This window comes from Balaenoptera acutorostrata, chromosome 17 (assembly GCF_949987535.1).
Source record: "Balaenoptera acutorostrata chromosome 17, mBalAcu1.1, whole genome shotgun sequence".
NCBI lineage: Eukaryota > Metazoa > Chordata > Mammalia > Artiodactyla > Balaenopteridae > Balaenoptera > Balaenoptera acutorostrata.
In genome coordinates, this window is record NC_080080.1 from 44,310,769 (window position 1) to 44,328,272 (window position 17,504).

Below are 17,504 nucleotides of genomic sequence, written 5' to 3' on the forward strand. Positions count from 1 at the left end.
CCTTAAAACACACGTTAGACAAGATAGACTTAATAGACACATATAGAACTTTCCATCCAAAAGCAGCAGAATATACATTCTTTTCAATTATACAAGGAACATTCTCCGGGATGGATCACATGGTAGGCCAATAAACAAGTCCCAGTAAATTTAAGAATACTGAAATTATATCAATCATCTTTCTTAACCAAAATGCAATGAGACTAGAAATCAACCACAAGAACAAAACTGCAAAAAACACAAACACTTGAAGACTAAACAATATGATACTAAACAACAAATGCATTACTGAAGAAAACAAAGAAGAAATCCAAAACTATCTGGAGACAAATAAAAATCAAACAAAATGATCCAAAATCTATGGGAAGTGTTAAAAGCAGTTCTAAGAGGGAATTTACAACAATACAAGCTTACCTCAGGAAACATGAAAATTCTCAAATGAACAACCTAATCTTACACCTAAATGGACTAGGAAAAGAACAAACAAAATCCAAAGTTAATAGAAGGAAAGAAATCATAAAGATCAGAGCAGAAATAAATGAAATAGAGACAAATTTTTTTTTTAAAAAAGACTGATTAAACTAAGAGTTGGTTCTTTGAAAAGACAAACAAAATTAATAAAACTTTAGCCAGACTCATCAAGAAAAAAAGGGTCCATATCAACAAAGTCAAAAATGAAAGAGAAGTTACAACCAACACCAAAGAAATACAAAAGATCATAAGACAGTACTACAACCAATCATACACCAATAAAATGAGTAACCTAGAAGAAATGGGCCAATCCTAGAAATGTACAATCTCCCAAGATTGAATAAGGAAGACATAGAAAATATGAAGAGAATAATTATCAGTAATTAAATCAAATCAGTAATTTAAAATTCCCCAAAAACAAAAGTTCAGGACCAGAAGACTTCACAGGTGAATTCTACCAAACATTTAGAGGAGAGTTGACACCTATCCTTCTCAAACTATTCCAAAAAATGCAGGGAAAGGAAGGTTTCCCAACTCATTCTATGAGGCCAGCATCATCTTGGTACAAAATGCTGATGAAGACAGCACTAAAAGAAAATTACAGACCAATATCACTGGTGAACATAGATGCAAAAATCCTCAACAAAATATTAGCAAATTGGACCCAAAAATACACTAAAAGGATAACATACCATGATCAAGTGGAATTTAACCAAGGAATGCAAGGAGTTTTCAATATCTGCAAATCTATCAATGTGATACACCACATTAATAAATTGAAGAATAAAACCCATATGATCATCTCAATAGATGCAGAACAAGCTTTTGACAAAATTCAACATCCATTTTTGATTAAAAAACTCTCAACAAAAGGGGTATAGAGGGAACATACTTCAGCATAATAAAGGCCATGTATGGCAAGCCTACAGCTAACATCATACACAGTGGTAAAAAGCTGAAAGTATTTCCTCTAAGATCAGGAACAAGACAAGCATGCCCACATTCACCACTTTTATTTAAAAGAGTATTGGAAGTCCTAGCCACAGCAATCAGACAAGAAAAATAAATAAAAGAAATCCAAATTGGAAAGGAAAAAGTAAAACTATCACTCTTTGCAGATGATGCATTATTATACATAAAAAAATCCTAAAGATGCCACCAAAAAACTACTGGAACTCATCAATGAATTCAGTAAATTTGCAGGATACAAAATTAATATACAGAAATCTATTGCATTTCCATACACTAACAATGAACTATTAGAAACAGAAGTTAAGGAAACAATCCCATTCACAATCTCATCAAAAAGAATAAAATACCTGGTAATAAATCTAACTAAGGAGGTAAAAGACCTGTACTCAGAAAACTAAAAGACATTGAGGAAAGAAATTTAAGATGACACAAACAAATGAAAAGGTATACTGTGCTCATGGATTGCAAGAATCAATATTATTAAAATGACCATACTACCCATGGCAATCTACAGATTGAACGCAATCCCTATCAAAATACCAATGGCATTTTTCACAGAACTAGAACAAATAATTCTAAAATTTGAACGGAAACACAAAAGACTTCAACTAGCCAAAAAAAAAAAAAATCTTGAAAAGAAGAACAAACCTGGAGGTATCATGCACTCTGATTTCAAACTATACCACAAAGCTACAGGAAGCAAAACAGTGTGGTACTGGCACAAAACCAGACACATAGACCAATGGAACAGAATACAGAGCAGAACAGAATAGTTCAGAAATGAACACACATTTACATAGGCAATTAATTTATGACAAAGGAGGCAAGAATATACAATGGGAAGAATATAACCTCTTCAATAAATCGTGTTGGGAAAACTGGACAGTTACATGCAAAATAACCAAACTGGACAACTCTCTCACACCACAAAAATAAACTCAAAATGGATTAAAGACTTTAAGTTAATACCTGAAACCATAAAACTCCTAGAAAAAAACATATGCAGTACACTCTTTGACATTGGTCTTAGTAATATTTTTTTGGATCTGTTTCCTCAGGCAAGGGAAACAAAAGCAAAATGGTGAGACTACCTCAAACTAAAAACCTTTTGCACCGCAAAATAAACTTATCAACAGAAAGAAAATCTTGCCTACCTAATGGAAAATGATATTTGCAAATAATAAAACTGACAAGGGGTTAATATCCAAAATATACAAAGAACTCATACAACTGAACATCAAAAAAAAAAAAATCTGATTAAAAAATGGGCAGTGGACCTGAACAGACATTTTTCCAAGGAAGACATATAAATGGTCAACAGGCACATGAAAAGATGTTCAACATAATTAATCATCAGGGAAATGCAAATCAAAATCACCATGAGATATCACCTCACACCTGTTAAGATGGCCATTATCAAAAAAGACAAGAAAAAAGAAGTGTTGATGAGGATGTGGAGAAAAGGGAACCCTTGTTCACTGTTGGTGTGACTGTAAGTTGGAGCATCCATTATGGAAAACAGTATGAGTTCCTCAAAAAATTACAAATAGAAGCATCATACGATCCAACAATTCCACTTCTAGATATTTATTGGAAGAAAAATTGAAAAGATATATGCACCCTTATGTTCACTGCTGCATTATTTACAATAGCCAAGATATTGAAGCAACCTAAGTGCCCATCAATTAATAAATGAATAAAGAAGGAGATTAGATAGCTAGCTAGCTAGATGGATAGATGGATAGATGGATAGATGGATGGATGGATGTAGTGGAATATTACTCAGCCATAAAAAAGGAATGAAATCTTGCCATTTGTAATAATATGGATGGACCTAAAAGGCATTATGTTAAGTGAAATAAGTTAGACAGATAAAGAAAAATACTGTATGTTTTCACTTATATGAGGAATCTAAAAAACAAAACAAATGAACAAATGGAAACAGTCATATATATAGAGAACAAATAGGTGATAATTAAAGGGGAGGAGGTTTGGGGGAGGAGAGAAATAGGTGAGGGAGATTAAGAGGTACAAACTTCCAGTTACTACAATATAAGTGACTGGTATGAAATGTGCAGTGTGGGGAAAATAGTCAAGAACTATGTAATATTCTTCTGTGGTGACAGATAACTTAAATTATCATGGTGATCATTTTGAAATGTGTAGAAATATCGAATCACTATATTGTGTTCAAGGAACTATCAGAGTGTTGGAAGCCACTTACACTTCAAAAACAAACAAACAGATAAACTCATGGAAAAAGATCAGATTTGTGATTTCCAGAGGAGGGGGTGGGGGAGAGTGTAGTTCAAATGGTACAAAGTTCCAGTTATAAGATAAAAAAGTACTAGGGATGTAATGTACAATATGATAAATATAATTAACACTACTATATATTATAAATGAAAGCTAAGAGAGTAAATTCTGAGAGTCCTCATCACAAGGAAAAAACATTTCTCTTTCTTTAATTTTGTATTTATATGAAATGATGAATGTTCACTAAACTTATTGTGGTAATCATTTTATGATGTATGTGAATCAAATCATTATGATGTACACCTTAAACTTATACAGTCCTATGTGTCAGTTATATCTCAATAAATCTGGAAGGAAACAAAAAGAATAGTGTCTACCTTTTGGAAGGTGAAATACATGAAGCTAAATACATGAAATACAGCTATAAGCTGTACACCTTAAACTTATACAGTCCTATGTGTCAGTTATATCTCAATAAATCTGGAAGGAAACAAAAAGTATAGTGTCTATCTTTTGGAAGGTGAAATACATGAAGCTATAGTCATCCAACTTCCACTATCTGTCAGGAGCAGGATTTCTGGGAGTTGGAGGAGGTCAGTGTATTTAACTGGAAAATACTACCCCAAAGTCTCATTACCACAAAATACAAGATGTTATGTATAAATGACATTCCTCAACTTCAAGATTAAAAAACTACCTAAATATGGTGTCCCAGACTTCTCACTTTCACTTCTCACCTGTCAGTGTTCCAAAGAACTGATCAGAAGCTATTTCTACCACTAAATTTGGGGGTACTGATGATGTAAAATTCCTTTCAGAGCACTGTCACCAAGGTGATCCAAAAATTTAATTCAGTATATCTTAAAGGCTTTGTGATTTAAAGCATCTCAAAACTTTCCTTCACTCAGTAACAGTGATGAGAAAAAAAGTATTTGCCTCACCAATTACCTGACTTCAGACAGTTTCAGTTTGTAACATTTCTTTTTTTTTTTCACTTTCAGTAAAAATAAAGTAAAACAGCCATTTTAAAAGGACATTTTGATAGTATGTTATTTGTGATTGAGACTAATTTGTTTTAAAAATTGTTTTATTTACTTCTAGTAATAATTAATTGGAAAAGAAAATGCTGGCAAAGAGGAAAAAAAATATATGTATAAATAAAGCAGTTTGGGGTTATACCCTACTGATGTCTATTCAAGAAAAGCAAATCCCAAAGCAGTCAGTCTTTTAGAGTCTTTGGACAGCCCAATGGAAAGGAACACAAAATGTATTGTCCAACTGGCTCATTCAGGAACAACTGATCCTTAGACAACAAGAAGATAACATGTTTAGCAAAGCTACATTCTATTATTTTAAATTATTAAATTATTTTTCAACATATTTGGGAGATAATACGTTACTTTCTTTAAATGGACTTGGATTCCCAGAGCTGTTTTGTCAAACCCTTAATATCATTTACCTCTCTGAGTACTTACCTTCTAAGACAGAAACTGTTGGAAGGAAGCCAGTGTTTGTGAAGGAGTGCATTGTACTTTCGAAAGATGTTTCTTCTGTAATTTTATGATTCTGATGCAGCCTCCTTGCCAGCCTGACTTCCCTGATCATGGATTCCAGTCTAGGGCTATAGTTTAGTGCCCTTGCAGCCTGCTGGTAAACAGTGAGCTAACAATGAATTTCTACTTTGGAGATAAGGGAATGAAACATTTCCATGAGAATTCTAATAGCCACGGGGAAACAGAATAGCATGAGTAATCTTTAAAAACCACAATTTCAAGGTAAACAATTCCACTATAAAGTAAACAGTACAGCTTACTACATATTTGAAAGAATAAGAGATTTGATTTTGAGCTATACAGGCCTGAATGTGTATTCCCAAATTGATAAAAAAAAAAATCCATGTCCCATTTTGTGTTACCTATCTAAATGACTTTTAACAATTATAGATAAAAATTAAAATTATTTGCATTGTTGAAATTTTTCAAGTAAATTCTGATTTTTCAGCTATTTTCCTAAACAGTTTTGCAATATTTCTTTGGTTTCATAACTAAAGGTAACAAAACTAATCAGTGTTGGAAATGATTCAGAATAACTCTCTTGTATTTCTTCATGTCTTGCAAGTGAGGCACTGACTTACCATTGTTCCTTTGTTTTCAATGATGATTGTAGTGTAAATGGCCTTGGAGGATACAGATAGCACCCTTTTCTGGAGCAAAACGCAGGCATGCCTACTATCAAGTATGAAAGATTCCAGATCTTTAAGCTCAGAGTTCTTTTCCTGCAATTCAACCCACCCACCCTGTATGCAGCAATCATCTGACCCTTTGGGGAAAACCAGCTCAGAAATGCTGATACTCTGGCTACTGCTAATGCTGAGTAGTAAACTGTCTTTTGTCCCTGACCCAGGAGTTTCATGTCCTCTACTTGCATTCATGAAATGTGTCAGGCAAACTTTCAAGCTTATGAGTAAAATATCAGACCCTTCGCAGTTCTTGACAACCAGGTGTGTCGCATTGAAGATGGGTCTCAAACAACTAGTTGGACTTAGTACAAGTTAGCAATGAGCCTATCATTTTATTGGGTTAGAATAGAGATAGCCAACTTATTCTTAATGATCTTGTTACTAAATATTTTAGACTTCTGGGGCCTTACATTCCCTGTTGCTGCTACACAACTCTGCTGTTATAGCACAAAATCACAATAGATAATATGTACATGAAAAAGCATGGCTGTATTCCTATAAAACTTTATTTGTAGATACTTAACTTTGAATTTTCTATAATTTCACATGTAATTAAGTATTATTTTTCTTAAATTTTTTTCCAACCATTTAAAAATTTTAATTTCCGCAATTATCTCACAGGTTGTATAAAAGCAAGTGTCAGGCTGAACCAACCACTGGAATAGAAAAAGACTGCCAAAAAAAATTAAACATATTAGTTTATTTTTTGTTCTTTCTGTTTTAATTGATCTGGAAGAACCATAAGCACATGGAGCATTTGGGATAAGAAATATTTTTATAAGTAGAATATAAAAATTCACTGTCACTTAACCCTTCATTTTCCAACCTCAGATTCTAATGTTTTTCAGTTTGTCTGTTTCATAATCTAGAGTGCTATATGAATGCAAAGGAAATATACCACTAAAAGGACAATTATTGGCATTTAACATTTCAATTTCCTTTGAACTGTAATGATTTTAATAACTTTAGCACTATTTTTGCATATATTCTTTTAGTCTTCCATGAAACCCTCTCACTGGTAGGCATCATGTCTATGATTAGTTGGTGATGCTTCACAAAGCCTCGTGCCCATAAAAACAGAAAAAACAAACAGATTTCTTTGCCATGTTATATTATATTAAATTTTATGATTCGCTCAAACCTAAAAATTATTTAAACCACTTTGATAACTTAAAGAAAGCACCTAGTACAGTGCCTGGCAATTAGTACAGGCCCAATATGTATTATCTTGTTGGCTATTAATAAATGTTGGATTTATTATTAATATTACCTTGAAGTTAGACTCAAGCTTACCTGAACTGGGTCATGTAGGATTTTCCACATCTTTCATTTACACAAACAAGAAAGCAAAACATACACTCATTTGCATAATGCTTGAGACTGAATTTGGATTCATACCTATATGAAGTTTGCTTTGGTGAAAATGGATATCTCTGTTTCTTCTCAAGGAAGGAATTTATAAATAATTAGCAAACATTGAATGAGTGAGTGAGTGAAACTGTCACCATCAACTTGACCTTAAGTTCACTGACTAACCCAGAACGTAGGCTTCAAGGGGCAGATTTCATAAAGACCATTAAACTAAGTAGCTGTGTTTTACTTCTCTGTTTAAATTATGAAGCTTTCTTTTTCCATCATGAATACAGATTAGAGAATGACCCAGCAGAGCAAGACCCCACAGTTTGACCCTAATCAGCACCAGATAATATCCCTGAGTGAATATATTACCTAATTTGCTGCATAATAGCCACAGAGCAATACACAAGTCTCAAGTCAACACTCGGCTTTGCACTTCTCACACACACATTCTTTCAATCTAGACAGTGTTTTTAGTCAGGACTTAAGATTTTCTGCAGGTTTGGAAGGAACCTATTCTTTATAAATCAATGTTAGACTAATAACATTAGCTATTTGCCAAGAGAAGAGTTATAACCCTATTGTAGCTTGGTTGACAACAAACACTTTGGTAATTTCTTAGGAAAAATATTTCCTGTTGACCATTAAAAGCCAAATTTTGAGTTGCTTCCGCCTCTGGATTAAATAAATGCTATTAGTTTTTCAACTGTATACAATAGATATGGATTTCAAGACTCATTTGTCTGCGTTTCTTAAAACATTTATGAACATTGAACAGATTAATTTGTTTTAAGCATATTTTTTTCATTTGAACACTTTTCCCAATGGTTTTTAACATGGATACTGTTCATCACATATTGAATAAAGCAACTTTTACTTTATTTAATGTCTTGACCCAAATCACATTGTCTCCATAAATATTTTACAGTCTGTGGGCAACGAAAGTGAGATTACCACAGTCACGTCTGCACTTGCAGGTAATACACTATAAAACATGGGTTGTTTTCTCTCCTCTAGTTTTTGAGAGAGGGGATTGGTGCCTGCATTTGCCCAAGTGGGTTTTTTCTTTTTCTTTTTCTCTTTTTTTACACTAACTAGCTCCTTAGGGGTAAGATGTTGGAAAAATGGGTCTGTGCCAAGTTACTGTCTCTATAAAATTCACAAAAGAACAAGAAAACATTGCTCATTTTATTTCTTTCCAGCCGCTTTTCCCTGAAAGAAGAAATGTTGAGACTTTCATTATCCTGATAAACAGAATGAAACTACTCCACAACTGATTGGGAAGAAGTTACACTGCCATGAAAAGAACAAAATAAAATAAAATAAAATTGAAATATGTCTTTCTTATGAGAGCTGGCAATCATCCCTCCTTTTAGCAGCTGATTTGTCACACACTTTGAAATTAGAGTATTTCATATAAACATCAATACTTTGGAAATGTACTTAAAGAGATTCAAGAAAGATAATATGGTTTATAAATTCCGTAGGTCACCTTTTGCTCTTACAGTGCAAAAAAGCATTGATACCCTTGATGTCTCAGTGAAGGGCAACTATCCTGGGTAATTAAACAGAGTGGGTTTTTGCATTAGTGCTTTTCTCCCCCACAACCCCAGAGCGATATAATCATTTTATTCCTGTTTAATTCTTATCTACTGAGGTAAACTAAATAAATTTGTGTAATTAATAAAGGACTTCCCTAGATGTCTAGGAACCAAACAGCCCTTTCACAAGGGAACCCCTTTAGCTTTTGTCTCCAGTAATTAATGGGCAGTCTATCCAGAAACTACTTTGTCTAAATACTTTTAAAAGTAATAGAGAAATAGCAGAATGAATACACATTTACACGTTTATGCTTTTTATGTCTGCTCACAATAAAATAGCTATGTCACATGTGTATGAGATAATCATAAATTATCCTGCGAATTTGTGTAAGTATGCAGAGGAAGCTTGACTATGATATTTTATAAATGATATAACAAGAAGGAGCTTCAAGTTGGTAGAAGAGTAAGACGTGGAGATCACCTTCTTCCCCACAAATAATACATCTACATGTGGAACAACTCCTACAGAACACCTCCTGAATGCTGGCAGAAGACCTCAGACCTCTCAAAAGGCAAGAAACTCCCCACGTACCTGGGTAGGGCAAAAGAAAACAGAAAAAACAGAGACAAAACAATAGGGACAGGACCTGCGCCAGTGGGAGGGAGCTGTGAAGGAGGAAAGGTTTCCACACACTAAGAAGCCAATTCTTGGGCGGAGACTGTGGGTGGTGGAGGGGGGAAGCTTTGGAGACACAGAGGAGAGCGTAGCAACAGGGGTGCGGAGGGCAAAGTGGAGAGATTCGTGCACAGAGGATCGGTGTCGACCAGCACTCACCAGCCCGAGAGGCTTGTCTGCCTACCCGCCAGGACAGGTGGGGGCTGGGAGCTGAGGCTCGGGGTTCCGTCGGATCCGAGGGAGAGGACTGCGGTTGGCTGCGTGAACACAGCTGAAGGGACTAGTGTGCCACAGCTAGCCGGGAGTGAGTCCAGGAAAGTCTGGAGCTGCCGATGAGGCAAGAGACTTTTTCTTGCCTCTTTGTTTCCTGGTGCGCGAGGAGAGGGGATTAAGAACTCAGCTTAAAGGAGCTCCAGAGATGGGCACGAGCCGCAGCTATCAGTGAGGACCCCAGAGACGGGCATGACACGCTAAGGCTGCTGTTGCAGCCACCAAGAAACCTGTGTGCAAGCACAGGTCACTATCCACACCTCCCCTCCCGGAAGCCTGTGCAGCCCGCCACTGCCAGGGTCCCGTGATCCAGGGACAACTTCCCTGGGAAAATGCACGGCGCGCCTCAGGCTGGTGCAACGTCACACTGGCCTCTGCCGCCGCAGGCTCGTGCCACATCCGTACCCCTCCCTCCCCCCTGGCAGGAGTGAGCCAGAGGTCCCGAATCAGCTGCTTCCTTAACCCCATCCTGTATGAGCGAAGAACAGATGCCCTCAGGCGACCTACATGCAGAGGCGGGTCCAAATCCAAAGCTGAACCCCGGGAGCTGTGTTAACAAAGAAGAGAAAGGGAAATTTCTCCCAGCAGCCTCAGGAGCAATGGATTAAATCTCCACAATCAACTTGGTGTACACTGCATCTGTGGAATAGCTGAATAGACAACAAATCATCCCAAATTGAGGAGGTGGACTTTGGGAGCAATGATATATATATATATTATTTTTTCCCCTTTTTCTCTTTTTGTGAGTGTGTATGTGTATGCTTCTGTGTGTGATTTTGTCTGTATTGTTTTGCTTTTACCATTTGACCTAGGGTGCTGTCTGTTATTTGGGGGTTTTTTTTCTTAAAATTTTTTTTTTCTTAATACTTATTTTTTATTTTAATAGCTTTATTTTATTTTACTTTATTTTATTTTATTTTATCGTCATCTTTCTTTCTTTCTTTCTTTTCTCCTTTTTATTCTGAGCCATGTGGAGTACAAGCTCTTGGTGCTCCAGCCAGGCATCAGAGCTGTGCCTCTGAGGTGGGAGAGACAAGTTCAGGGCACTTGTCCACAAGAGACCTCCCAGCTCCATGTAATGTCAAATGGAGAAAATCTCCCAGAGATCTCCATTTAAATGCCAAAACCCAGCTCCACTCAACGACCAGCAAGATGCAGTGTAGGACGTCCCATGCCAAACAACTAGCAAGACAGGAACACAACCACATCCATTAGCACAGAGGCTGCCAAAAATCATAATAAGGCCACAGACACCCCAAAACACACCACCAGATGTGGACCTACCCACCAGAAGGACAAGATCCAGCCTCATCCACCAGAACACAGGCACCAGTCCCATCCACCAGGAAGCCTACAAAACCCACTAAACCAACCTTAGCCACTGGGGACAGACACCAAAAACAAAGGGAACTACGAACCTGCAGCCTGCAAAAAGGAGACCCCAAACACAGTAAGTTAAGCAAAATGAGAAGACAGAGAAACACACAGCAGATGAAGGAGCAAGGCAAAAACCCACCAGACCTAACAAATGAAGAGGAAATAGGCAGTCTACCTGAAAAAGAATTCAGAATAATGATAGTAAAGATGATCCAAAATCTTGGAAATAGAATGGAGAAAATATAAGATACGTTTAACAAGGACCTAGAAGAACTAAAGAGCAACAGACAGTGATGAACAACACAATAAATGAAATAAAAATTTCTCTAGAAGGGATCAAAAGCAGAATAACGGAGGGAGAAGAACGGATAAGTGACCTGGAAGATAAAGTAGTGGAAATAACTACTGCAGAGCAGAATAAAGAAAAAAGAATGAAAAGAATTAAAAACAGCCTCAGAGAACTCTGGGACAACATTAAACGCACTAACATGCAAATTACAGGTATCCCAGAAAAAGAAGAGAAAAAGAAAGGGACTGAGGAAATATTTGAAGAGATTATAGTTGAAAACTTCCCTAATATGGGAAAGGAAGTAGTTAATCAAGTCCAGGAAGCACAGAGAGCCCATACAGGATAAATCTAAGGAGAAACACGCGAAGACACATATTAATCAAACTATCAAAAATTAAATGCAAAAAAAAATATTAAAAGCAGCAAGGGAAAAATGACAAATAACACATAAGGGAATCCCCATAAGGTTAACAGCTGATCTTTCAGCAGAAACTCTGCAAGGCAGAAGGGAGTGGCATTACATATTTAAAGTGATGAAGGAGAAAAACCTACAACGAAGATTACTCTACCCAGCAAGGGTCACATTCAGATTTGATGGAGAAATTAAGAAGTTTACAGACAAGCAAAGGCTAAGAGAATTCAACACCACCAAACCAGCTTTATAACAAAAGCTAAAGGACCTTCTCTAGCCAGGAAACACAGAGAAGGAAAAGACTTACAATAATAAACCCAAAACAATTAAGAAAATGGTAATAGGAACATACATATTGATAATTACCTTAAATGTAAATGGATTAAATGCTCCAACCAAAAGACATAGACTGGCTGAATGGATACAAAAACAAGATCCGTACATATGCTGTCTACAAGAGACCAACTTCAGACCTAGGAGCACATACAGACTGAAACTGAGGGGACGGAAAAAGATATTCCATGCAAATGGAAAACAACAGAAAGGTGGAATAGCAATTCTCATATCAGACAAAATAGACTTTAAAACAAACACTATTACAAGAGACAAAGAAGGACACTACATAATGATCAAGGGAACAATCCAAGATGAATATATAACAATGGTAAATATTTATTCACCAAACACAGGAGCACCACAATACATAAGGCAAATACTAACAGCCATAAAAGGGGAAATCGACAGTAACACAATCATAGTAGAGGGCCTTAACACCCCACTTTCACCAATGGACAGATCATCCAAAATGAAAATAAATAAGGAAACATAAGCTTTAAATGATACACTAAACAAGATAGACGTAATTGATATTTATAGGACATTCCATCCAAAAACAACAGAATACACATTGTTCTCAAGTGCTCATGGAACATTCTCCAGGATAGATCCTATCTTGGGTCACAAATCAAGCCTTGGTAAACTTAGGAAAATTGAAATCGTATCAAGTATCTTTTGTGACCACAATGCTATGAGACTAGATATCAATTAGAGGAACAAAATTGTAAGAAATACAAACACATGGAGGCTAAACAACACACTACTTAATAACCAAGAGATCACTGAAGAAATCAAAGAAGAAATCAAAAAATACCTAGAAACAAATGACAATGAAAACACAATGACCCAAAACCTATGGGATGCAGTGAAAGCAGTTCTAAGAGGGAAGTTTATAGCTATACAAGCCTACCTTAAGAAACAAGAAACATCTCAAATAAACAACCTAACCTTACACCTAAAGCAATTAGAGACAGAAGAACAAAAAAAACCCAAAGTTAGCAGAAGGAAAGAAATCATAAAGATCAGATCAGAAAAACATGAAAAAGAAATGAAGCAAACAATAGCAAAGATCAATAATACTAAAAGCTGGTTCTTTGAGAGGATAAAGTTGATAAACCATTAGCCAGACTCATCAAGAGAAAAAGGGAGAAGACTCAAATCAATAGAATTAGAAATGAAAAAGAAGAACTAACCACTGACACTGCAGAAATACAAACGATCATGAGAGATTACTACAAGCAACTCTATGCCAATAAAATGGACAACCTGGAAGAAATGGACAGATTCTTAGAAATGCACAACCTGCAGGGACTGAACCAGGAAGAAATAGAAAATATGAACAGACCAATCACAAGCACTGAAATTGAAACTGTGATTAAAAATCTTCCAACAAACAAAAGCCCAGGACCAGATGGCTTCACAGGTGAATTCTATCAAACATTTAGAGAAGAGCTAACACCTATCCTTCTCAAACTCTTCCGAAATATAGCAGAGGGAGGAACACTCCCAAAATCATTCTACGAGGCCACCATCACTCTGATACCAAAACCAGACAAAGATGTCACAAAGAAAGAAAACTACAGGCCAATATCACTGATGAATACACATGCAAAAATCCTCAACAGAATACTAGCAAACAGAATCCAACAGCATATTAAAAGGATCATACACTATGATCAAGTGGGGTTTATCCCAGGAATGCAAGGATTCTTCAATATATGCAAATCAATCAATGTGATAAACCATATTACCAAACTGAAGAGAAAAACCATATGATCATCTCAATAGATGCAGAGAAAGCTTTTGACAAAATTCAACACCCATTTATGATAAAAACCCTCCAGAAATTAGGCATAGAGGGAATTTTCCTCAACATAATAAAGGCCATATATGACAAACCCACAGCCAACATCGTCCTCAATGATGAAAAAGTGAAACCATTTCCCCTAAGATCAGGAACAAGACAAGGTTGCCCACTCTCACCACTATTATTCAACATAGTTTCGGAAGATTTAGCCATAGCAATCAGAGAAGAAAAAGAAAGAAAAGGAATCCAAATTGGAAAACAAGAAGTAAAGCTGTCACTGTTTGCAGATGACATGATACTATACATAGAGAATCCTAAAGATGCTACCAGAAAACTACTAAACCTAATCAATGAATTTGGTAAAGTAGCAGGATACAAAATTAATGCACAGAAATCTCTTGCATTCCTATACACTAATGATGAAAAATCTGAAAGTGAAATTAAGAAAACACTCCCATTTACCACTGCAACAATGAGAATAAAATATCTAGGAATAAACCTACCTAAGGAGACAAAGGACCTGTATGCAGAAAATTATAAGATGCTGATGAAAGAAATTAAAGATGATACAAATATGTGGAGACATATGCCATGTTCTTGGATGGGAAGAATCACCACTGTGCAAATGACTCTACTGCCCAAAGCAATCCACAAATTCAATGCAATCCCTATCAAACTACCACTGCATTTTTCACAGAAGTAGAACAAAAAATTTCACAATTTGTATGGAAACACAAAAGACACTGAATAGCCAAAGCAATCTTGAGAAAGAAAAACGGAGCTGGAGGAATTAGGCTCCCTGAGTTAAGTCTATACTACAAAGCTACCATAATCAAGACAGTATGGTACTAGCACAGAAACAGAAATATAGATCAATGGAACAGGATAGAAAGCCCAGAGATAAACCCACCCACATATGGTCACCTTATCTTTGATAAAGGAGGCAAGAATATACAGTGGAGAAAAGACAGCCTCTTCAATAAGTGGTGCTGGGAAAACTGAACAGCTACATGTAAAAGAATGAAATTAGAATACTCCCTAACACCATGCACAAAAATAAACTCAAAATTGATTAAAGACCTAAATGTAAGAACAGACATCATCAAACTCTTAGAGGAAAACATAGGCAGAACACTCTATGACATAAGTCACAGCAAGATCCTTTTTGACCCACCTCCTAGAGTAATGGAAATAAAAACAAAAATAAACAAGTGGGACCTAATGAAACTTCAAAGCTTTTGCACATCAAAGCAAACCATAAACAAGACGAAAAGACAACCCTCAGAATGGGAGAAAGTATTTCTCAATGAAGCAATTGACAAAGGATTAATCTCCAAAATTTACAAGCAGCTCATGCAGTTCAATATCAAAAAAACAACAACCCAATCCAAAAATGGGCAGAAGACCTAAATAGACATTTCTCCAAAGAAGGTATACAGATTGCCAACAAACACATGAAAGAATGCTCAACATCATTAATCATTAGAGAATTGCAGATCAAAACTACAATGAAATATCATCTCACACTGGTCAGAATGGCCATCATCAAAAAAATCTACAAACAATATATGCTGGAGAGGGTGTGGAGAAAAGGGAACCCTCTTGCACTGTTGGTGGGAATGTAAATTGATACAGCCACTATGGAGAACAGTATGGAGGTTCCTTAAAAAATGAAAATAGAAGTACCATACGACCCAGCAATCCCACTACTGGGCCTATACCCTGAGAAAACCATAATTCAAAAAGAGTCATGTACCAAAATGTTCATTGCAGCTCTATTTACAATAGCCAGGACATGGAAGCAATGTAAGTGTCCATCAACAGATGAATGGATAAAGAAGATGTGGCACATATATTCAATGGAATATTACTCACCCATAAAAAGGAATGAAACTGAGTTATTTGTAGTGAGGTGGATGGACCTAGAGACTGTCATACAGAGTGAAGTAAGTCAGAAAGAGGAAAACAAATACCGTATGCTAACACATATATATGGAATCTAAAAAGAGAAAGAAAAAAAAAGTTCAGAAGAACCTAGGGGCAAGATGGGAATAAAGATGCAGATCTACTAGGGAATGGACTTGAGGATCCTGGGAGGGGGAAGGGTAAGCTGGGAGAAAGTAAGAGAGTGGCATGGACATATATACACTACCAAATGTAAAATAGATAGCTAGTGGGAAGCAGCCGCATAGGACAGGGAGATCAGCTCGGTGCTTTGTGATCTCCTAGAGGGGTGGGATAGGGAGGGTGTGAGGGAGGGAGATGCAAGAGGGAAGAGATATGGGGACATATGCATATGTATAACTGATTCATTTTGTTATAAAGTAGAAACTAACACACCATTGTAAAGCAATTATACTCCAATAAAGATGTTTTAAAAAAAAGATATTAAAAAAAATGATATAACATTGTTCATGGAAAGGCAACGTGAAAAACTTCTACATAGTACCTTATAATCACAATTAGATTTGTGTAGTGACTATTGTTTTTGCCCTTCCATGCCCTTCCTCCCCACTTCTTTCTTCCAATCATCGACATTGTTTCTCTTGTGCATAAGTTGGACACATAGGCAAGGCAAAGCCTGGCTAGAATGAGAGCTGCAAGGGACAGGCACCAGTATTCAGCCAGCTTGATCAGAATTGTTCCCCAGGTGATTTTTCACACTGGTGCTGACGGAGAAAAAGTCTCTTTCTTTTGGGTGTTCAAGACACTATAAAAATGCAAATTTGGAGCTACAAATCATTGAATCCCCTAAAGTGATTTCAGCCAGTCCAGGAAATTGAAGCTGACACATAAAGGAACAAAGAGGAGAGATGAAGCAAAAGGAAGTCTGATGGTACTTAAGTCCCCACTTCCATTTGTCTACAAAGCCAGCTCTACTCCTCGCTTTCCCATAATCTGGTCATGTGAGGCAACAAATCCCTCATTTTAGCTAAAATATTTTGACTTGGGTTTCTTTCTTTTTCAGCAAAAAGAATCCTGAACAATGGATGGATGAATATAATTAGCTTCTGCCAGATGTCAATTTAGAAAGATTGAAAGTGCACCTGGCCCAAATCTCTCTTCCATCAGTTTTTTCATGATACTAGGAAAACCTTGAGATTCTAGTTCAAGTGTAAATGTCCTTAATGCTTGTAATAAGCAAGCATTAAGAAATTATTTCTGACTTCTGGCTTTAGGATGTCAGAATAAATACAATGTTATATATAAAACTATTAGAAGATTTTTAATTTATATGTGCTAAGGAATTTTATTTTTATAAGGTTAAGGGTCTCTGGGAGTAAGAGTGGGAACACAAGCTCTATCTTAAACAAAATCGAGTGTTGCCTATTGCACCAAATTTAATAAATGACAAAGTTAAGGATCGAGTAGAGGAACAGAAAGTCACTTGCAACTACTGATCTCAAACAAAGAAAGAAGAAACTAGTTCTCCAAAATAAGTCAAAATACCCTGAAGATGAAAACAAGGAAGCAAAAACACTTATTGAGATAATGATATTGA

At 36.2% G+C, this 17,504-nt stretch overlaps 1 pseudogene; it reads right to left on the bottom strand.

Moving 5' to 3' along the window:
* Positions 1-7,245, bottom strand: part of LOC103008763 (ATP synthase F(0) complex subunit B1, mitochondrial-like) — a 31,213-nt pseudogene extending 23,968 nt beyond the window's left edge.
* Positions 7,246-17,504: the final 10,259 nt, after the last annotated feature.